The following is a 25,120-nucleotide window of genomic DNA, read 5'->3' on the forward strand; positions in this document are numbered from 1 at the left end:
CGAAACGCAATAGGAGTTCCTATCAAAATGCAAGCATGGGCCACATGGTCAAATGCTAAAGGCACACAATGTGTGACCTCACGCTACCGAAAGAGCCAGGCTCACGTATCTTACAGTGAATATACACTACTGGCCATTGAAATTGGTACACCACGAAGATGACGTGCTACAGACGCGAAATTTAACCGACAGGAAGTAGATGCTGAGACATGCAAAAGATTAGCTTTTCGGAGCATTCACACAAGGTTGGCGTCTGTGGCGACACCTACAACGTGCTGACATGAGGAAAGTTTCCAACCGATTTCTCATACACAAACAGCAGTTGACCGGCGTTGCCTGGTGAAACGTTGTTGTGATGCTTCGTGTAAGGAGGATAAATGCGTACCATCACGTATCCGACTTTGATAAAGGTCGGATGGCAGCCTATCGCGATTGCGGTTTATCGTATCGTGACATTGCTGCTCGCATTGGTCGAGATCCAATGGCTGTTAGCAGAATATGGAATCGGTGAGTTCAGGAGGGTAATACGGAACGCCGTGCTGGATCCCAACGGCCTCGTATCACTAGCAGTCGAGATGACAGGCATCTTACCCTCATGGCTGTAACTGATCCTGCAGCCACGTCTCGACCCTGAGTCAACAGATGGGGATGTTAACAAGACAACAACCATCTGCATGAACAGTTCGACGACGTTTGCAGCAGCATGGACTATCAGCCCGGACACCATGGCTGCGGTTACCCTTGACGCTGCATCACAGACAGGAGCGCTTGCGATGGTGTACTCAACGACGAACCTGGGTGCACGAATGGCAAAACGTCATTTTTTCGGATGAATCCAGGTTCTGTTTACAGCATCACGATGGTCGCATACGTGTTTGGCGACATCGCGGTGAACGCACATTGGAAGCGTGTATTCGTCATCGCCATACTGGCGTATTACCCGGCGTGATGGTATGGGGTGCCATTGATTACACGTCTCAGTCGTCTTGTTCGCATTGACTGCACTTTGAACAGTGCACGTTACATTTCAGATGAGTTACGACCCGTGGCTCTACTCTTCATTCGATCCCTGCGAAACCCTACATTTCAGCAGGATAGTGCTCGACCGCATGTTGCAGGTCATGTACGGGCCTTTCTGGATACAGAAAATTTTCGACTGCTGCCCTGGCCAGCACATTCTCCAGATCTCTCACCAATTGAAAACGTCTGGTCAATGGTGGCCGAGCATCTGGCTCGTCACAATACGCCAGTCACTTCTCTTGATGAACTGTGGTATCGTGTTGAAGCTGCATGGGCAACTGTACCTGTACACGCCATCCAAGCTCTGTTTGACTCAATGCCCAGGCGTATCAAGGCCGTTATTGCGGCCAGAGGTGGTTGTTCTGGGTACTGATTTCTCAGGATCTATGCACGGAAATTGCGTGAAAATGTAATCACATGTCAGTTCTAGTGTAATATATTTGTCCAATGAATACCTGTTTATCATCTGCATTTCTTCTTTGTGTAGCAATTTTAATGGCCAGTAGTGTAATTGGCAATTGACATAAAAGAAACGATAATGGGAAGAACGAATGTACATGTGAGCCAGAACACATTTAGAATAACCTGTTGGTCGCAATGCTCGATAGACGTCACAAAATCCAGCTAATCGAAATTCTACAACTATAATAAGCCCAGGGTGTGGCTTTCATTTTAACGCACGTAACAGCAGCTATTAGTGCCATAACGAATCACATCAGAGTGACAGTAACAGAAGGAATTTTTACTGATATTTTTTGAAGTTTATTAAGTCGTTCTCTGAAAACTGAGAACCACACTACGTTCAGTTCTGTGCAACGACTAGGGTTAAATTAATAACTGTGGTAGCACGTAAACAGGTGTCACTCAACAGCGTAGAATGTTCAAAATTTTTGGTGTTTATGTTGGTCAAAACTTGAAATGGAAAAAACGTATTACTGAGATGCTTGAAGGATTAAGTTTAGCTACATTTGCTCTTCGTATAATTGCTAGTCTTGAAAGCAAACGAATTGACATGATGACATATTTGCATGTTCCCAATCAGTATTGTGTTACGGATAATTTTATGGGTAACTCTTAACTTAGAAAGAAAATATTCATTGCACAAAAGCGAGTAGAAAGAGTAATAGATATTGAATTGCAGTTATATTGTAGGTACCTCTTCAGGGAGCTAGACATTTTAACTACAACTCCACACTATGTACTCGTACATTCATTAGTGAAATTCGCCATAAACAGTTCATTACAATTTAAGAATAATAGTGATGTATATACCTACAACACTAGAAGAAAAAGTGACCTTTATTATTCATTATTAAACCTGTTGCCTGTTACAAGATATGTTAGCAGAAATCTTTGCGCGTTTGGCCAATAACATATAATGTCTGACAGGTAGCAAAGAAAGTTTTAAATCTAAATTAAAATTTATTTGACCTGACCATTCATAGTTTTTATTTGAAAACGGTAAGGGACTGAAAATAAAATAAAAAACAAAAATTAGTGTTAAGTATAATATCATGAGAAGGCCTGAAAAGTAATAGGTTCATTAATATTAAAACTAATCATGTGTACATTTCTTGTAAACTGACTCATTTCACATCTCTTCGGTAAAAATCGTTCAATTGACATATGGAACGTATAACAAACTAATAGTCTGTTTACTGTTTACACCTTTCACTGATTTGCTGTATGGTTGTTTCCAGCCATTTACTGGTTTCTTCACGTTTGTAGCAATATATGTCTCTGATTTCCTGCAGGTATTCAGTACAGGCTTGTTATTATAAAGCCTTTGTTATGAAAATCTACATCTGTTGCAGACGTTTCCATACGTTTCCGCAAGAAACATTTATGAATTTATATATTCTTAAAATTATGACAGTTCCTGGTATAAGTTACAAGTCTTCCGTTCTCCATCCAGCCTAAATTTTGTAATACTTAACATATGTATACCAGTGGTCACATGATATTCAGAGAAACATATTAAGTCAAATAAGTTTGACGAGTATAATTTATCAATTCAAATAAGTTCATTGATATTACTCCACAGTCTCTGAATATTTTGATGCAATGAAGACTGACTGAGGTATAACTGACAGGAACTAAAATTCTTGGTCATTGCCCAAATTTTTCAACCAACTACAGTTTGCACTGATGCTGTTTGCTAGACTCATGACGTTTAGTTTCTTCTTCAGACTGAATGTTTGTTTCAATCCTAATCTCTCTTAAAATTTGTTTCTTTTTTTCTGCTCTCTCTACCACAAAAGAAGTTTTGCTCTGGTACATGCAACCTCAGTTTTATAACCACTCAGGAGGAATAAGTGTACCCATATCGGATTGCTGTTTCTTCGAATGGAGTAAATTACTATGCATAGGTCTAATGACTTCAATCATTATTTTAAAATACAGACCAAATGAATTCCGTCTCCATTATATTTCATTATCACGGTCTCATTCTTTAGATTCCATGGAGAAAAAACTGGTGCATAGAAAGAAGTCGAAAATGTAAATAGTGAAAATTGCAGTGAAAGTGATAAATTTATGAAAAAATATAAAATTTAGACGTCAAACGAATAAAATTATAAAAAAAAAAATAGGTTTTAAGAGTTCCTGTGAAAAGGTTGTTCACTGGAAAAGGAGTTAGCAGCATGAAAATACATAAATTTACTCTTAAAACGTAGTATAACCTGTACCTAAAATTTAATATGCTCAAGCAAGTTGTTGGAAACTTGTGTAAGCTTGTAACTGACTCGTTATCCTACTTAAGTTTTTCCTGATTTTCATGCGGTTTTACGCAGCTTGTGATAAAGTAAGAGTACCGTCTAGTCACTTTTTTTCATTTTCTAGGTATTGCTATAATATTTTATTTTTTACCTCGGTTTTTCGCAAAGCATTGTACCTGTGAAAACGTAGAAAATATGTGGGCTTAATTTTCCCAGAGGCAAGTGCAGCACGTCACATCATAAAGAATGAACTGATGATCGAAGAATTTGCGGGACGTTTCATCGTGAAACTAAGTGAAACGTTAGGATCCTGCCTTTATTTCTCACAATCGTGTTATATTTAGCAGCTGCAACTTCTCGGATAAAATTATGTTAACTATTAATTACACATATTTCTTCACGCAATTTGGTGCATATGTCAGGGGAATTTCTGTGACGTTGTGGATCCAAAAAGCCTGCTATGAATAATGGTGCGACACATGTTTAGTGTCCCCTAACGTTAGTGACCAAGTTTTTCGAAATCCACGTCTCTGCATCCTGGTAGGTGGAAACTGACACACACAGTGGTTACGGTTACTACAAGCCACACCACAAGATGGGAAACGGGGCCAAATTTTTAGTAGTTTACTGTTGAGTTGAGATTTTCACAAATGTTTTATTTGTATCTTACAGAAACTAGCAGTACGGCAATAAACAGCTTTTTAAACACGCCGCTAATAGCAATCAAGTAAATTATAGCAATACAACAATTTAAAAAATTAAAAAAAACACACAGAAGCTAGCAGTACGGCAATAAACAACCTTTTAAAACACGCCGCTAACGGCAATCAAGTAATTTGTAGCAATACAACAGTTTAAAGAAAATTAAAAAAATACACAGAAGCTAGTAGTACGGCAATAAACTACCTTTTGAAACACGCCGCTAACGCCAATAAAAGTAATTTATAACAGTACAACAATTTAAAAAAATTTAAAGAACATTAGTAAACAGGCTACTAAAGTAAATACAGAACTTTGCTAATAAAGTACGGTGAGGTAGTGAAGCTACCAACACCGCGATTAAAAAAATTAAACAGGTCTCAGCAAACACACGATTAATGGCAATAAAAGAAATTTTCAAACTTGGAAGAATTTTAAAAAAATTTTAAACAATGGTGTCCTGGAATATCATTAGAACATAACAGATATGACGCACTCATGTAAGGTGGCCACAAATCACCCACTCAGGGATGCTCAGGCTAGACAGAATACTGACCAATTTAAAAACGCCCGTAAACACAATTGCCACTCTCAGGCTGGTGATTGCACCGACTTTTAGCCAGTGAAAGCCTGTTATAAGATGACTTAACTTGCCGAAAGAATCACAGCTAACCTCCTGCAAGGGAACATTACACCACACAGTCCTGAATGAGCGACCACATGATCAACCAACAAGAATCATGAATTTACTCATAACCCACGACAGAACAGCGAAACAATGAAACTGCCAAAACTACACCTCCTATCGGACAGTAACGAGAGGAGGAGGAAAGATCACTGTCTTCAATTACACCGGTGCCAGGGACAGGAAACCCGGTCGCCGGAGGCCACAAGGCAGAAGAGACGCTGCTCACACAAAATTATTACTTAATGATTAAACCTTCCACGAACTTAACTTGCAATTATGCTCGAACAGGCAGTAGACGACCTCCGATGGCAAGGATCCACACATCCGACCGCTCACGCGTCGCCAGTGTACCCAACACGCCACGGTCACGCGACAACACGCTCTGTCACTGGAGTTCACGTCTTCTCTGCAATGTTGACAGGTAGTGACCGCTCCTTCATGTTAGGTGTCTCCTTTTAAACTCCAGTGTTGAAACAGAGGATTTAAAGAAGCTTGTCAACGTCTCACCAAGGCGAAATGAACAGCAACTACTCGTAGGGTGATTCTGTATACAACCAACACGCGGGGAGGTCTTCCGTCAACTCGACCCGCTCGTTACACACAACCGACATACATCACGTGGCGACTCGGTACAACCGACCACCCCCGCTTCGCGCTGGAGAGCCACACTGCCCTCCCGTGTCCACCACACTCGCTGCGCGCCACGCCCCTACTTCCGCGCCACCACACGAGGTTACAACCGGTCAAAGATCTCACTTCCTCCATAGCAGTTTCCCGGAAGCAAAACCGCGGATATCGATAGCAGAGGGAAAAGACAACCAAGCAGCCACTTAAAGACAGACAACATATGAAACAAACATTCAGGGGAAGCAAAGGAAAACCGATGCAATCTAAACACAAGGTATAACACGAGTCGATACACGGGTCAGAAACCATACCTCGGTGTCACAAGCGTATTCAAACGTGGCTTAATTACGGTGATTTTGCAATTCCGGTATGAGATTTCTCCAAACGACGTTGTGGTCTATTTCTGGTCAAAATCTGCTGTGTGCTATAAAATTGTTTCTACATCTACACCAACACGGATACTCTGCAAATCACATTTAAGTGCCTGTCAGAGTTTCATGCAACCACCTTCACAATAATTCTGTATTATTCCTATCTCGTATATTGCGCGGAAAAAACGAGCACCTCTATGTTTCCGTGCGAGCTCTGATTTCCTTTATTTTATAATGGTGATCGTTTCTCAAGATGCAGGTTGGCGCCAACTAAATATTTTCGCATTTTTAGGAGAATATTTGTGACTGAAATTTCGTGAGAGAGTACCGCCGCAACGAAAAACGTCTTTCTTATAATGATGTCTACCCAAAATCCTGTATCATTTCAGTTACACTCTTTTCACTATTTCGTGATAGTACAAAACATGTTGCCCTTCTTTGAACTCTCTCAATGTACTCCGTCAATCCTACCTGGTAAATATTCTACACCGCACAGTAGTTTTCTATAAGAGGACGGACAAATGTAGTGAAGGCAGCCTCTTTAGTAGATCTGCTACGTTTTCTAAGTGTCCTGCCAATAAAAGGCAGTCTTTGTTTAGCCTTCCCACAACATTTTCTATTTGTTTCTTCCAGTTTAAGTCGTTATTAATGGTAATTCCTAGGTATTTAGTTGAATTTACGGTCTTTAGATTTGACTGATTTGTTGTATAACCAAAGTTTATCGGATTCCTTTTAGCATTCATGTGGATGGCCTCACACTTCTCGTTATTTAGGGTCAACTGCCAATTTTTGCACCGTAAAGATATCTTTTCTAAGTCGTTTTGCAATTTCTTTTGGTCTTCTGACGATTTTACTAGTGGGTGAACGACAGCGTATGTGCAAACAACATAAGGCGGCTGCTTAGATTGTCTCCTATATCGTTTATATAGATAAAGAAAATCTGAGGATCTATAACACTACCTTGAGGAACCCCTGAAATCTCTTCTGTTTTACTCGATGTCTTTCCGTCAGGTACTACGAACTGTTACCTCTTTGACAGGAAATCACGAATCCAGTCACATAACTGAGCACGCCGTTTCACTACAAGCTTGTGTGGTACAGTGTCAAATGCCTTCTGGAAATCTAGAAATATGGGACCAATTTGAAATCACTTGTCAATAGCACTTAACACTTCGTGTGAGTAAAGACATAGTTGTGCTTCATATGAAAGATGTTTTCTAAATCCGTGTCAGAAGGCCGTTTTCTTCGAGGTAGTTCATGAAATTCAAACACAATATATGTTCCAGAATCCTGCTGCATATCGAGTTAATGATATGCGCCTCTAATTTAATAGATTACTCCTACTACCGTTCTTGAATATTGGTGTGAGGTGTGCCACTTTCCAGTCTTTGGGTATGGATCTTCCGTCTAGCGGACGGTTGTATGTGATTGTTAGGTATGGAGCTACTATATCAGCATACTCTGAAAGGAACCTATCTGGTATACAGTCTGGACCGGAAGTCTTGCTTCTGTTGTGTTTCATTTTTCATTACGCAATGGCTGTAGGCTCTGGAGATCTGTGACAGGTTCGCTCTCTGGCAATACATTCTTCAATCATTTAAGACAGCACACAGATCGCTTAAGAGAGCTGTAGGTGATACAGAACTGATAAGAGGCCGTCATCTGAACCTCCAGCGACGACGTAAGTAATGGCAATTAAGTAGTGTACATGTGTGAAACAGTTGTTTGGAAGCCAGTGCAGTAAGATGGGTCGCCATGGCGACGTGACAGTGAAACATGAGAGTGTAATTGTTAGGGCCTGTCCATGACCACACCGTGAATAAAATTGCACAATTTGTCGGAGTGACGTACCAGTAGCAGACATACAACGCGGCGTAAAAACAGTGGCTATCAGAAGGTCCTAATCGGCCGGAGATGAGTGTCGTGACTTGCCAGTGTCAATCGGTTTCAGATAAGAAATTACTGCAATCAGTGAATGCAGCTCCGTATCAACCAACTTCCGAGCGAACGCTGCGAACGGAACTGGAAGTACACTCCTGGAAATGGAAAAAAGAACACATTGACACCGGTGTGTCAGACCCACCATACTTGCTCCGGACACTGCGAGAGGGCTGTACAAGCAATGATCATACGCACGGCACAGCGGACACACCAGGAACCGCGGTGTTGGCCGTCGAATGGCGCTAGCTGCGCAGCATTTGTGCACCGCCGCCGTCAGTGTCAGCCAGTTTGCCGTGGCATACGGAGCTCCATCGCAGTCTTTAACACTGGTAGCATGCCGCGACAGCGTGGACGTGAACCGTATGTGCAGTTGACGGACTTTGAGCGAGGGCGTATAGTGGGCATGCGGGAGGCCGGGTGGACGTACCGCCGAATTGCTCAAGACGTGGGGCGTGAGGTCTCCACAGTACATCGATGTTGTCGCCAGTGGTCGGCGGAAGGTGCACGTGCCCGTCGACCTGGGACCGGACCGCAGCGACGCACGGATGCACGCCAAGACTGTAGGATCCTACGCAGTGCCGTAGGGGACCGCACCGCCACTTCCCAGCAAATTAGGGACACTGTTGCTCCTGGGGTATCGGCGAGGACCATTCGCAACCGTCTCCATGAAGCTGGGCTACGGTCCCGCATACCGTTAGGCCGTCTTCCGCTCACGCCCCAACATCGTGCAGCCCGCCTCCAGTGGTGTCGCGACAGGCGTGAATGGAGGGACGAATGGAGACGTGTCGTCTTCAGCGATGAGAGTCGCTTCTGCCTTGGTGCCAATGATGGTCGTATGCGTGTTTGGCGCCGTGCAGGTGAGCGCCACAATCAGGACTGCATACGACCGAGGCACACAGGGCCAACACCCGGCATCATGGTGTGGGGAGCGATCTCCTACACTGGCCGTACACCACTGGTGATCGTCGAGGGGACACTGAATAGTGCACGGTACATCCAAACCGTCATCGAACCCATCGTTCTACCATTCCTAGACCGGCAAGGGAACTTGCTGTTCCAACAGGACAATGCACGTCCGCATGTATCCCGTGCCACCCAACGTGCTCTAGAAGGTGTAAGTCAACTACCCTGGCCAGCAAGATCTCCGGATCTGTCCCCCATTGGGCATGTTTGAGACTGGATGTCGTCTCACGCGGTCTGCACGTCCAGCACGAACGCTGGTCCAACTGAGGCGCCAGGTGGAAATGGCATGACAAGCCGTTCCACAGGACTACATCCAGCATCTCTACGATCGTCTCCATGGGAGAATAGCAGCCTGCATTGCTGCGAAAGGTGGATATACGCTGTACTAGTGCCGACATTGTGCATGCTCTGTTGCCTGTGTCTATGTGCCTGTGGTTCTGTCAGTGTGATCATGTGATGTATCTGACCCCAGGAATGTGTCAATAAAGTTTCCCCTTCCTGGGACAATGAATTCACGGTGTTCTTATTTCAATTTCCAGGAGTGCATTTGGCATTCGAAATGGTGTACCTCGCAAAAGGACATTGCTCAATGTAGCACGTAAAACTGTACGCCAACGGGCCAAACCGTGCGGAAAATGGATTTTAGTTTCATTGGGGGCGTGTACGACGGTGCGACGAGTCGTGAGTTTGCTGCTTTTCATATTTTACAAGGTGTCGAATACACCCACGGCCTACTGAGCAGGATAACCTTCAGTGGGTGCTAAGTGAAGTTGAGACAGAAAGTGGTTAGACGATGCTTTTGGAGGTACGTTACACACCGTGACTAGGGCCCACTCATTCACGTTACTCTGAACATGAACAAGAATGATTATTTTGAAATTATCGGCGACCACGTATTCTCCCTTTTTCTACATTTACACGGTGAGTATGTTGGGGAATACAGCCATCTTCACAGCGTTGCACGCATAGGAACAATGTTTAGCGAACAATGCGTCATTCTATCACATCTGGATAATCCCACTAAATCACACTCTATTAATCCAGGTCGGCCGCGGTGGTCGTGCGGTTCTAGGCGCTCCAGTCCGGAGCCGCGCTGCTGCTACGGTCGCGGGTTCGAATCCTGCCTCAGGCATGGATGTGTTTGATGTCCTTAGGTTAGTTAGGTTTAATTAGTTCTAAGTTCTAGGGTACTGATGACCACAGCAGTTGAGTCCCATAGTGCTCAGAGCCATTTTTAATCCAGTCTCAAAGGTCTGAGACTATCTAGAAGAGTGAGTTGAACGTAGCAGTCAACATTCCCACAGCCTGGTAGCTGTACAGAATCTGAACGGCAATGACTGGCTTCAGCTGGATGTGACGTGGCTGAAAACAATTTTCGACGCTCTTCCTCGCCGAGTTGAGGCCATGTACAAAGTTAGAGTCCTGGTGATGACAGTTTTTTCTCCTGTTGTGCTTATTACACTGAAGGTACAGAAGGTGGACCAAAATATGGAAAAAAGCACACATTATCATGCCTAATACGGTGCAGTTAATCAGATGTCATTCGAAATTTTGGAACACGTATTATGTCAGAGTATAATTACTTTTCTGGAGACTAGAAATCTACTCTGTATGTATCAGCATGTGTTTCGGAAAAGACGATCGTGTAAAACCTAGCTCGCGGCTATTCTCCACGAGACTCAGATGACCGTAGACACGGGTTCCCAGGTAGATGCCGTGTTTCTTGACTTCCGCAAGGCGTTCGATGCAGTTCCCCACAGTCGTTTAATGAACAAAGTAAGAGCATATGAACTATCAGACCAATTCTGTGATTGGATTGATGAGTTCCTAGATAACAGAACGCAGCATGTCATTCTCAATGGAGAGATGTCTTCCGAAGTAAGAGTGATTTCAGGTGTGCCGCAGGGGAGCGTCGTAGGACCGTTGTAATTCACAATATACATAAATGACCTTGTGGATAACATCGGAAGTTCACTGAGGCTTTTTGCGGATGATGCTGTAGTGTATTGAAAGATTGTAACAATGGAAAACTGAACTGAAATGCAGGAGGATCTGCAGTGAATTGACGCTTGGTGTACGGAATGGCAATTAAATCTCAATGTAGACTAGTGTAACGTGCTGCGAATACATAGAAAGAAAGATCCTTTATCATTTAGCTACAATATAGCAGGTCAGCAACTGGAAGCAGTTAATTCCATAAATTATCTGGGAGTAGACATTAGCAGTGATTTAAAATGGTATGATCATATAAAGTTGATCGTCGGTAAAGCAGATGCCGGACTGAGATTCATTGGAAGAATCCTAAGGAAATACAATCCTAAAACAAAGGAAGTAGGTTACAGTACACTTGTTTGCTAATGTTCCAATGTGTGTGAAATCTTATGGGACTTAACTGCTAAGGTCATCAGTCCCTAAGCTTACACACTACTTAACCTAAACTATCCTAAGGACAAACTCACACACCCATGCCCGAGGGAGGACTCGAAACTCCGCCGGGACCAGCCGCACAGTCCGTGACTGCAGCGCCTCAGACCGCTCGGCTAATCCCGCTCACTTGTTCGCCTACTGCTTGAATGTTGCTCACCAGTGTGGGATCCGTACCAGAGAGGATTGATAGAAGAGATAGAGAAGATCCAACGGAGAGCAGCGCGCTTCGTTACAGGATTATTTAGTAATCGCGAAAGCGTTACGGAGATAATAGATACACTCCGGTGGTGACTCTGCAGGAGAGACGCTCAGTAGCTCGGTACGGGCTTTTGTTGAAGTTTCGAGAACATACCTTCACCGAGGAGTCAAGCAGTATATTGCTCCCTCCTACGTATATCTCGCGAAGAGACCATGAGGATAAAATCAGAGAGATTAGAGCCCACACAGAGGCATACCGACAATATTTCTTTCCACAAACGAGACTAGAATAGAAGGGAGAACCGAAAGAGGTACTCAAAGTACCGCCACAAACCGTCAGGTGGCTTGCGGAGTATCGATGTAGATGTAGAAACTGCTTCCATGCGTCTCGGAATAAATAAATATTGGACCTGTATGATTTTCAGAGTGGCTGGCTCTGAGCACTATGGGACTTAACTTCTGAGGTCATCAGTCCCCTAGAACTTAGAACTACTTAAACCTAACTAACCTAAGGACACAACACACATCCATGCCCGAGGCAGGATTCGAACCTGCCACCGTAGTTTTCGCGTGGTTCCAGACTGTAGCGCCTAGAACCGTTCGGCCACTGATTCTTAGACTAATTCTATCCATTCTTCCTTCGAAGTAGTGGCACGTTTATGCATTCTTCTCTCCAAAGTGGATCGCAACACTCAATAATAATGAGACCTGGTGACTGTGGTGGCCAGGAGAGTTGCTACATTTCACCATCGTGTTCAGGAAACCAGTCCTGGACAGTGCAAGCTCTGTGAACAAAAGCCCTGTTGTCCTGGAAGACAACGAACATTCTACCAATGACTGGACCTGAACAGACTAAACAGTAGTAATACATTGTTACACAGCAACCACGGGGTTAATGGAATACCTCGAGATAGCTACCCAAATCATCACCGAAACACCGTCATTTTTCACCCCTGGGACGTCCAACTCGGGCAGAAGTTGGAAACAGTGTTGAACAAGACCCATGCTACGAAATAAATTCTGTCCATTGCTCGACAAACCATGTAAAATGCCTTCGGCACCACGTTTTCCCGTTTCGAGCATTTGCATCACTGATGAGTGGTTTTCAAGTACCACCTTGCCATACAGTTTCGTTAATTTGGAACTACCATCCTTTTTTTTTTTTGTGGCTAACAGTTTTCAAGAGTGATTCTTCAATTTCTCCAGGCGTATTTTATGATGAAATAAATCTCAGGTGAACAGCTTGGTATGAGTGTGCATGTGTCCTATCCACACTCATACCAGGCTGTTCATCCGAGAATTACTTAGTCAGTTTTCAAGAGTGTGACCTTCAGTGCTGCACTGATTTTTATAGCTGTCAAAATCACGCAATGCACGCTTTCGTCCGAGTTTTGAGTTAACGGATGTTGCTTTCCTGCTTTCCCTATTTACTGCACAGATCTTCGATTCGGTGGGTCGTGGAAAACCAGAAACTTCGGCTCCATTGGTTAGAGAAGCATGCACCATACGAGCAACAGCTTGTCCACGTTCGAAAGCACTTACACCCAAACATCCAGATGTCAGACAGACCAAACTTTGTATATTGACAGATTATCGACTAAAACTCCAATGTAGTTTGTACTACGTACTGTCGTCCAGGTGAACGTGCGTAAACGGCAAGTAACAGCTGATCTACGGAGCACAGGACAAATGTAACAGTCTTTGTGTAGAGACCCTGCAGGGAAGTTTGTAAAAAGCGCTTCGTCTTCAGGCCACAAGTGGCCCATCGGGACCATCCGACCGCCGTGTCATCCTCAGTTGAGGATGCGGATAGGAGGGGTGTGTGGTCAGCACACCGCTCTAGGGAAGTTTGTAAAGCGTTAGTTTTTCATATCATGGATTCCGGCTTCGAGCCCTAGTGGTGCTAGTTTTTGTACAGTAATACGTGTGAAACTGTGTGGGACAATATGTTTCTGACATGTAAAAGGACTTTTCCTGTTCGGAGGTTGTAGCAATGTCCTATTAGCACTCTACTTTCTTTTCGTTTATTTAAAAGTAGCAAACCTATAGAGTACATTTGTAGTTTCACGGAATAAACATAAACAATCGGAACAGCCAATAGAATATTTCAATGTAATAATGTATTTTATCTGCAGTCCTCCACATACAATCAACTATGTTCTCCATGTTTCTGTAATTCTCACCATCATGTCTGGGTAATAGCTAAACTTGATGACGAATCCAGACCCTTTGGAAATGCGACACAGTTCTTTTTCAGACATAGGATCCTATTTCGCAATCTGCAGGGTGATGCGCAAACATGAGATTCATCAAATGTGCTTAGTGTACAAAAGTAATTTGCTTCACACACTTCTTTGTACGTAACTTCCGTCGTGGATCATTTCTTCTTGAATGAACGACAGTGTGCGTGTTTGTATTGATTCCTCAACGTTATGTACTTATTATTATTTGTATTATTTAATTTATTATTAGTATTATTGTTTTTGCTAAACTTATAGATTATTATGATTATCAACACGTCCTCAAGCGTGATGCAATCATTTCTTTATTGTTCCATTCCCTGTGGAGCTACAGACATGTATGTATGTATTGAACCGGAGACCTAGAAACGACGGAGAGGCTTCGTCCCGACGTAGCCCTCAGTGCTACACAACCCCACAACAGGCCACAGCAGTCCACCCACCTCACCGCTGTCCCACACCGAAACCAAGGTTATTGTGCGGTTCGGCCCCAGTGGACGCCCCTCCCCATCCCCCCACCCCACACCTCCACCGGGAACGTCTCATTCCAGACGAGTGTAACTCCAGTGCTTACGTGGTAGTGTAAGTATGGTGCACGTGTACGTGGAGACAGTGTTTGCGCAGCAATCGCCGACATACTGTAACTGAGGTGGAATAAGGGGAACCAGCCCGCATTCGCCGAGGCAGATGGAAAACCGCCTTAAAAACCATCCACAGGCTGGCCAGCACACCGGACCTCGCCACTAATCCACCGGGCGGAACGCCTTCCCGCTCGGGAAGCAGCGCGTCAGATCGCGCGACTAGCCGGGCGGGCAGATACACTCTATAGGATTGCTGCTCTCAAACGAAGCGAAATCGGACTGCTAATAGAACATTGCTATAAACTCCGCATAGTCCATTTACATGTCAGCAACATGCCCCATATACGGTTTTACACGTACTGCAGTACATAAGCTGGCCTCACTAGTCCTCGAATCCGGGATCATTGGTGCGGCAAAATAACTCTTGACCAACTACCCCACGGGAGATCTATACGACAGACCCCCAGAGTTACGCTTCTCCTAAACTCATTAGGTCAGCTGTTACTTATTACTTACCGTTTACGCTCGTGTTCCTGGACGATAGAACACAGTACAAACTACACTACTGGCCATTAAAATTGCTACACCACCAAGATGACGTGCTACAGACGCGAAATTTAACCGACAGGAAGAAGATGCTGTGATATGCAAATGATTAGCTTTTCAGAGTGTTCACACAAGGTTGGCGCTGGTGGTGACACCTACAACGTGCTGACATGAGGAAAGTTCCCAACCGATTTCTCATACACAAACAGCAGTTGACCGGCGTTGCCTGGTGAAACGTTGTTGTGATGCCTCGTGTAAGGAGGAGAAATGTGTACCATCACGTTTGTGACTTTGATAAAGATCGGATTGTAGCCTAGCGCGATTGCGGTTTATCGTATCGTGACATTGCTGCTCGCGTTGGTCGAGATCCAATGACTGTTAGCAGAATATGCAATCGGTGGGTTCAGGAGGGTAATACGGAACGCCGTGCTGGATCCCAACGGCCTCGTATCACTAGCAGTCGAGATGACAGGCATCTAATCCGTATGGCTGTAACGGATCGTGCAGCCACGTCTCGAACCCTGAGTCAACAGATGGGGACGTTTGCAAGACAACAACCATCTGCACGAACAGTTCGACGATGTTTGCAGCAGTATGGACTATCAGCTTGGAGACCATGGCTGCGGTTACCCTTGACGCTGCATCACAGACAGGAGCGCCTGCGATGGTGTACTCAACGACGAACCTGGGTGCACGAATGGCGAAACGTCATTATCTCGAATGAGTACAGGTTCTGTTTACAGCATCATGTTGGTCGCATCCGTGTTTGGCGACATCGCGGTGAACCCACATTGGAAGGATGTATTCGTTATCGCCATACTGACGTACCACCCGGCGTGATGGTATGGGGTGCCTTTGGTTACACGTCTCGGTCACCTCTTGTACGCATTGACAGTGGACGTTACATTTCAGATGTGTTACGACCCGTAGCTCTACCCTATATTCGATCCCTGCTAAACCCTACATTTCAGCAGAATAATGCGCGACCGCATGTTGCAGGTCCTGTTCAAATGGCTCTGAGCACTATGCGACTTAACTTCTGAGGTCATCAGTCGCCTAGAACTCAGAACTAATTAAACCTAACTAACCTAAGGACATCTCACACATCCATGCCCTCGGCAGGATTCAAACTTGCGACCGTAGCCGTCGCTCGGTGCCAGACTGTAGCGCCTAGAACCGCACGGCCTCTACGGCCGGCGCAGGTCCTGTACGGGCCTTTCTGGATACAGTAAATTTTCGATTGCTGCTCTGGTCAGCACATTCTCCAGATCTCTCACCAATTGGAAATGTCTGATCAATGGTGGCCGAGTAACTGGCTCGTGAAAATACGCCAGTCACTACTCTTGATGAACTGTGGTATTTTGTTGAAGCTGCATGGGCAGCTGTACCTATACACGCCTTCCAAGCTATGTTTGACTCAATTCCCAGGCGTATCAAGGCCGTCATTCCGGCCAGAGGTTGTTGTTCTGATTTCTGAGGATCTATGCACGCAAATTGCGTGAAAATGTAATCACATGTCAGTTCTAGTATAATATATTTGTCCGTTTATCATCTGCATTTCTTCTTGGTGTAGTAATTTTAATGGCCAGTAGTCTATATCGGAATTTTGGTTGGTACTCTGTCGACGTACAACGTTTTATATCTATCTGACTCTATGGCATCTGGGAGTTTTGGGTGTTAGTTCCGACATAATGCCCTTCCAAGTATACAGAACACCCTTGTGACCAAGACTGATACTTGCAACGTATTGAGTACATTGCACAGGTGCCGTTCGTATTTAAATACATCAACGGAACCTGCAAAATTGGCTAGCTTCTGCATTTATGAAGAAGCGTGTATTTCTCGCGCTATTTTAGTATTTTTTTCCAATCCCTGGATAGACGTTAGTCGGAAGTTGCCGATATTAATTTTAGCTTGTAATTATCTGTAGATATTTTCAAATATTTTATTAATTTTATGTTCAGTAACAGCTTACGTATTATAGTTGATAGTACATGAAATAGCCATAAAAAAAGGAGAGATATTTTTATCCCGAGGTGGGAAAGGCAGTGCGGGTCTGGCTCGGATAACCGTCGGCCATTAGTCGGCCTCTGGTGGCCGCGTCAGCTTCCTGGCGGGTGAAAGCGTGCGCCCGGGGTGCCCGCGCGCCCGCGCCAACCATTTAGCTCCCCTCGCGTCCCCTGCGGAAGGGACGGCGCAGAGAAATCCGAGCGCCGGGCCCCGTGTTTAGCGCCGGCCGTACGGCGGCCAGGATTGATGCCGCTGTCGATAATAGAGCGCCAGAGTTATCGCCGGCGGGTATTAGCGCGACCCTAACGACCGCGGCGCCAAATGGCACGTGCCATAACGCCGCGCGGCGCGGCGCCCCAAACCTGTCCGGCCTGTACCGGCACCGGGCAGTGTCTGCAGCTCGTACGTCACGCTACCTGCCGTTGTGAGGCCCGCGGCCTCTGCTGCCCGAGAACGATACTCACCTCTGCCTGGAGGCGGGGGTCTACACTATTACCTGAAGAATATCTGCCGTACAGACTTTAGCCCTCAGAGCTCTCAATCACGGTGACTCTGATCTATGTCGAATGCCATGTTTAAGGTAACTGATCAGCACTGCCAAGCAAAAAAGTGAACCACCGAAGCAGGAAACGAAATGAAACTTCTCTTATCGAGAGGTTATTGCGATGTCATTTTGATGGTTTCAAAATCGAGCTAAATTTACGTAGAACTTGTCAGGATGAGCTCACTTACTGGTTTGGCGTTGCACCCTCTCTGGCCTAGATGCATTCACTAATTTCTTTGTGAACGCTGGCACAATACTGTTATATTGCCTCCTAAACCAAGCTAGTCCACAACGGTTGTAACAGGTCCTTGTTGCCATTTACATCTACACTTCCACCTGCATGATTACCCTGCAGTTCACAATTGTCTGGCAGATGGTCCATCGAACCACTATCAAGCTATTTCTCTATCTTTCCACTAGCGAATAGCACGCTGAAAAACTGACCACTTAAAGCTTTCCGTGCAAGCTCTGATTTTTCTTATTTTATTACGATGATCATCCCTCCGAATGGAGATAAAAAAAAGCACTGCGTCTTCAGGCCACGAGTGGCTTACCGGGACCATCCGACCGCCGTGTCATCCTCAGATGAGGATGCGGATAGGAGGGGCGTGGGGTCAGCACACTGCTCTCGCGGTCATTATGATGGTATTCTTGACCGAAGCCGCTACTATTCAGCCGAGTAGCTCCTCATTTTCACATTCTGAGAACAAATTTGGTGACTGAAATTTCATGAGAAGATCCTGCTGCAACGAAAGTCTCCTTTGTTTTAGAGATAGCAACCCCAAATCGCATTTCATACACGCGGCATTCTGTCCCGTATTTCACGATAATACAAAACAGGCTGCCCTTCTTTGCACTTTTTTGAAGCCCACCGTCAGTAGTATCTTATGCGGATCCTACACTGCACAGAAATACACAAGAAAGGGCAGACAAGCATAGTTTAAGCAGTCCTGAATACTGGCACTCGGATGGGGTTGAAGTCAGAGCTGGTTCCACACATGATCTATCGCAGACAGGTCTGGGGTAATTCCTGGGCACGGGAGTACGTCAACATCACAAAGACGGCTCATAGTGACAAGTTCCATTTGTGAACGAGTATTGTCCTGCTGGAAAATGGCTCTACAGTAATGGCGAATGAAAACACATGAGCATACAGAAGTCCATGATGTACGATTGTGTCGTCAGAGTTCCCTCAATCACTATAGGCCCTGATCCGATGTTATTCCCGGTGGCCGAAGGCCCGTCACATCATGACGCCGCGAGTAACATTAATGTGCCTCTCCAAAATATTGGAAGAACGAGACCTCCTCAGATAGCTGCTGTACTCCTCAATGATGGTCGCTAAATTCAATGAGACGCCATTCATCACCAGTACGTGCTTCCTGTTCGCGGCACCCTCAAACTGCAGCTGTTTATGCTGTGATGTTAAAGGGTTAACTATAGCCTACACCTGCGACGGTAATTCTTTACTCCGACTACTGCTAACCTCCAACCAATGGTGCGGGGTGACACATAATGCTTGCAGGGAGCCCACAATTTATTCTTAAGCGGGACGCGAAGATGGAAAAGACAATCTACTTGGTGCAAAATACCGGGATCGTGCATTGTAGTGGTCAGGCGTCATCGAATGGAATCTTGACGTCGAGTAAGTCTGCCCTCATGTTCCCGTGCAGCCCTATATCGGGTCACTCCTACTTTCGAATGTCGCAGAAATCTACCAGTTGACCAAATGGGGACCCAAAATGTGGCTCCTTTTCCAAGTCTGTCAGGTGTTGATAACGCTGTCTTACATGAGTTCACGGCATCTATGTGTTCTCCACTATGATCACTCAACACAGGACACTGTTCATGCCCATCATTTACTCTAACTGCCCTGGCAATAACACTATACACGAACAACGGCAACGCATCCTGAAGGCCGTTCTACCCGTCGCACGGTATTCCGACTCTGTTCATTTACATACCCGAAAATTGTGTGTGTCTGTACGAAGATAAATTGACCTCTGACCTTGTCTTCTGGGTGTTTCACATTTGTTGTCAGGCAGTGTATTTATGGTAGGTGTAGAAGAATCACTGACAATGCTCAGTATCAGATCGTAATTGTTCGGGGCAACATTGCTGGATAAACGTTTCACGGATTTCTTCCCGCATCAGACTGGCGTGTAAATTCAAGCTTTCGACGATTTCCTCCGTCATCATCGTCAGGCGTTATCTGTAGGCCGTTTGGTACTTCATTTAGTCGGCCAGAATACGTCATGGAACCTTTACGGAGTAAAGGAACTTCTTTATGCTACCAGAGATTGTGTATATGTGTATGATGTAAGAACACTATAAACGATACTGATTTCAGTTATTGGTAGAGAACTCAGCATAATTCTCTGTAGTCGCTTAGCATCGAGCGGTCGTATCCGAGGGCCACTAAGGGTGTTCAGTCTGATCTCAATGGATTATTTGATTTCCACCATACAAATGGGCGGGGTAACATTTTCGTTTCATCAAATAATATCGTATCACACCTAGGTGTAGGAGCAGTGGTCCGAGTTTTGCTATTATTGGAGTAATTTTGATTAACCATCAAATGTGTATGGTTTATTATTAGTTAAAAGAATATTACATGGTAAAGAAACCCCTGCCTGCTTTAGAGCTTACGTAAGGCTGAGGGGTATACTAGAATAGCTAAGATAGTTACAACCAAATTTGGTACTTCCACATATTGCTCACTTAATGGAAGGAAATACTACGGATGTCTTAATTCGGTCGAATCTGAGGAGTTGGTGCAAATGAATACTCAGGAATTCTGGGAGTAAATGCAACCAAACGGTGTACAGATATGACTACTAACTTCAAATAAGAACTGTGTTCACCGGAAACCTTTGGGACAACTGCGGTTAGTGGTGGGAATAGGTATTGATAACAGTGCTACGTTTTTAAGAAGACGTCTGATAACTACTGTTAAGTGAAAATAAGATTAGTGGTAAATCGTAGCACGGCAAAAGTAAAGTTTTCCCTACAGTACAACTGAATAATGCCGAGAGATTTTAGTCACAAATGAAATTAAATTAAACGCTTAAATCGTCTCCTGCAAGCTGAACCAGTAGGGACGTGTAGCTTGGATCTAAAGTGGAATAAAGTGATTGTATCCTACAAAAAGTTTTCACCTATTTAAACCACTTCATTGTTAATAGAATAGTTCATAAAAAAACAGAATCATAGAACAGTGTGGGAGAGTAGATAGGACCTGCATCGTAGGACCATGGACAGAATTTTAATTTACTAATGTATCTTGGAAATATCAGACTACAGCAAGAACCAGTCTTATATAAAAACAATAAAATTGTACGGGGAGCTTACAGGTTCAAAGACACGCGACGTCATCAGTGTCTTAATATGAAACAAGATGCATGTAAGCGACCTCAGCATTAGCATGGTGAACATGAAGGGAGGTTTGCATAACAATTTTTGAGCTAATTGCTACGTAAACGACTTCTGTTACTAATTTTCAGGGTCCGTACTACCTTTAAAATGTTCACCGATGGAGGATAAATGAACATAGAGCAGAACGTGCTCCAGAAAATTGTTCAGAATGATTATAGAGGACGAAGATCTGTTTATAGTGGTTGATTTTCATGAGAAATGTTTCGAGGTTGCGGACCATTCATAAAAAGTGACTGCATAGTGCAACTAGTCCGTAAATATGGGTAAGTAAATACTGACGCGCATGAGATAGAATAAAGGAGAATTAAAGTACAAGATCCCGTCGACGGAGAGGTCCTTATAGATCGAAAATAATTTGGAAGTGAGCAATTACACTGGTGTGCAAAACTCAAGGATGATATGTCACTGCCAAGTAGCATAGCTCGATGAAACTAGGAACAGACATAAAAAGAATTCCAGCAGTGTAGTACAGAAGGTAACTGAAAGAAATGCAAACTGAAACGAATAGAAATGACACTTTTATTCAAAGACACTAATTACTAATTACACTAAAGTCACCGGGATTTATGACGATTCCATTGATTTTAGAACAGACGGGACATGATTCTTAACGGGGTGTGTGATCACCACGAACGGTAGTACACCCTCCGTTACATACTTCCATGCTGTCCACAATATTGTGTAGGAGGGTGTCTATGCCTCTACCAGTGCGGTTGATAACTGTTGGATTGTCATTGGTGCATATGGATGCGCTGCAATACGTTTCTCCACTGCATCCCACACGTTCTCGATGAGATTTTAGTCGGGGCATCGGACATGCCAGTCCGTTCTCCGAATAGCCTACAGTTCCAAGAGCTCTTCAACTTGTGCCGTTCACTGGCGCCGTGGATTGTCATCCTTAAAAAATTAATCAGGGCAGAATGCCCCTTGAAAAGATGAACATGAAGAAGTAGTACGGGGTGAGTGTAACATGTTGAAAGATTTGCAGAGCCACTAAACAGATCATATTCGACAATGTTCCTGGGTGCATTACGTGTTCTTATGTCTCACCATGGGATACGTCCAAGTTGCTCTCATCCGAAACGAGCAGGTGACCCCACTGCTCCCTGGTCCTGTCCCCACGCTCTTGGCACCATTGCAAATGGTGCTGCCTATTTACAACTGTCAACGGAACACAAACTGCTGGTCGTCGGGCAGAGAGACCACTCCCATGCCGTGCCACTAGGGAGAGTGACATTATGTGCGTTGCATTACTGTGGTATGTGGTTTCCATTGCACCTGCTCTTTGATGTGCGTCCCTTCTTGCTTGTTACACTATGTAGCAGTCTTCTGCTGCTGTAGCTGACCGTGATCGAGCACGCTGTCTCTTTCAGGCAGCGTTGCAGCATTGTCTGTTGTTCGGAACGCACGTGAAACAATGCTATGATCAACTTCAAACTCGTGAGCTACAGTCATCACTCTTCGTTCTTCTTCCAGTTCCCTAACCGGTCTTCCCCGTGTGAAGTCATCCATACGTCGTCCCCAGGCCATATTTTTAATGAAGAGCACAGTGCACCGTAGCTGCTCGCTGTTTTTTCCTGTTCCTTCAAGTGCCACGTGTTGTGGGGTCGGTCCTATTTGGCATATAGTCACGCTAAGCTCATGCTATATGACGTCCAAGCTTTCTGTGCGCTACTGGGAGACATCTGGCAACATTCTCCCACACTTCCATTTATTTACAACAAGCAGTTAACATACTACATTACTTTACCTAGCTCACCCTTACATTTTGCAGAACAGTGTTCTTACGTTGATTTATGTAGCTTAGGAGAACTACGAGAAACTTTAATCTGTTTTTCGTAATTTTGATTCAAACACTAGTCCTGCTGAATACGAGTCCAGTGTCTTATTCATTGCAGCAATGTATGAGACTCGTAAGATGAAGACACAATCTCTGGAGCGCCAAAGAAACTGGTATACGCTCGTGTATTCAATACAAAAAGGCAGAATACGGCGCTGCGGTCGACAACGCACAACATGTGTCTGGCGCAGTTCATAGATCGGTTACTGCTGCTATAGTGGCAGGTTATCAAGATTTAAGTGAGTTTGAACGTAGCGTTATAGTCTCTCACGAGCGATTGGGCACAACATCTCCGAGGCAGCAATGAAATGGGGATTTTCCCGTACGAACGTTTCATGAGAGTACCGCGAATATCAGGCATTCGGTAAAATGTCAAATCTCCGACATCGCTGCGGCCGCAAAAAGATCCTGCAAGAACGGGACCAACGGCAACTGACGACAATCGTTCAACGTGACAGAAGTGCCACCCTTCCGCATAATGCTGCAGATTTCAATGCTGGACCATCAACAAGGGCCAGGGTGCGAACCATTCAACGAAATATCATCAATACGGGCTTTCGGAACCGAAGGCCCACTCGTGTACCATTGATGACTGCACGACACAAAGCTTTATGTATAACGTTGGACTGTTGATGACTGGAAACATGTTTCCTGGTTGGACGAGTCTCGTTTCAAATTGTATCGAAGGGACGGACGTGTATGGTTATGGAGACCTCATGAATCGATGGACACTGTATGTCAGTAGGGGACTGTTCAGGCTGGTGTTGTTGTTGAAAGGGGCATTATAACAAGAAACATGTAGGAAAAAATTCCATGCCGTAGTCCACTCAACATTGATGTAGGCTATGAAAATTATCCACTTATGTTGCCATGGATCACAGCCCTCTAGTTTCCTGAATTCGGTTCAAATGGCTCTGAGCACTATGGGACTTAACATCTGTGGTCATCAGTCCCCTAGAACTTAGAACTACTTAAACCTAACTAACATAAGGACATCACACACATCCATGCCCGAGGCAGGATTCGAACCTGCGACCGTAGCGGTCACGCGGTTCCAAACTGAAGCGCCTAGAACCGCACGGCCACACCGACCGGCCCTGAATTCGGATTTGGTAAAAGAAAATTGAGGCTTACGTGTTTCACTCTGTTACAGAGTTCTGTAACTACAAAAGCGTTATAAAAGAACGGCTATATTCCACGGCAAGGAACATCACGTTCATCTGAGCAAAACGACATCGCGAAGTGCGTGGACTCTTAATGACTTAATTTAACAGTTAGGGAGTAGCGGAAGGTTTACATAAACTTATCTATTGCTGTTTTTCTCACTGCGATTTGCCTGCGTCAGAACTTTGCTTTGATTTAACTGAACTTCAGACTTAATAAGCTATTGTCAAGTCTAATGGAATTTAATTAAGAGCCAGAACTCGTTAGTTCTTATTGTAATTGAATAATAGATAGCTAGGGAAGAGGAATGGAATTAGTTCCCGAAGACTGTGAACAAACAAAGGCCTTCACGTTCCTCAGCACGATTTCGAGCCTTTTGAACACTAAGGACCGAGGCATAGCGAGTATTTAGCTGTATTGCAGTTACTGAACACACGGTAGCGGAATGGTGCTGTGGTTGACTACGGGCTCATATTCACAAATAGTAGTATTCTCTTTACAAGAAGACTTAAATATTTCCAATTGTCACCTGCAGCCGATTTCTCCATCGTGATGGCTTAGAAGTGCTTTCTAAATGACGTCGATATTGACATTTTCTTTCTCCTCTTCCTTCCTGACCAGAAAGTCACCTCCAGCACCACCATGACCAACAGCAACACAGCAACAGTAACAATAGTAACAAAGGCAGAAGACAATATCAAGAAACAACAGAGGCAGAAGATATAGCGAAGGGTCATGCAACCTGGCTACAGAGCTTGGTGCGGCAAACTAGAATTTTTATTTGCCATATAACTGCCACATACTCCAAAACTTGAGACAAAGTACAATGGTCAGTAAATAATATTTTTGAAAAGTAACACACAGGTGTGTGTGTGTTTGTAACTTGGAAGCAAGCTATATTTATGCTATTATTTCAGCATGAGAAAACAATATTTCGAAAGGTAACGTACACCAAAGTATTCTCACAGTTCAGTTTCAAAAATTTCTTAGACGAGATATTTTACTAGGTAAAAAAGTTCATACGGATCATCATTTTCTTACATTATTTCATGATATAGACTAGGCGATTCTAGCGATGAAAGTGCTCAGATTCTCTCATCTGTCGTTGT

The sequence above is a fragment of the Schistocerca americana genome, chromosome 2 (assembly GCF_021461395.2).
Source record: "Schistocerca americana isolate TAMUIC-IGC-003095 chromosome 2, iqSchAmer2.1, whole genome shotgun sequence".
Classification (NCBI taxonomy): domain Eukaryota; kingdom Metazoa; phylum Arthropoda; class Insecta; order Orthoptera; family Acrididae; genus Schistocerca; species Schistocerca americana.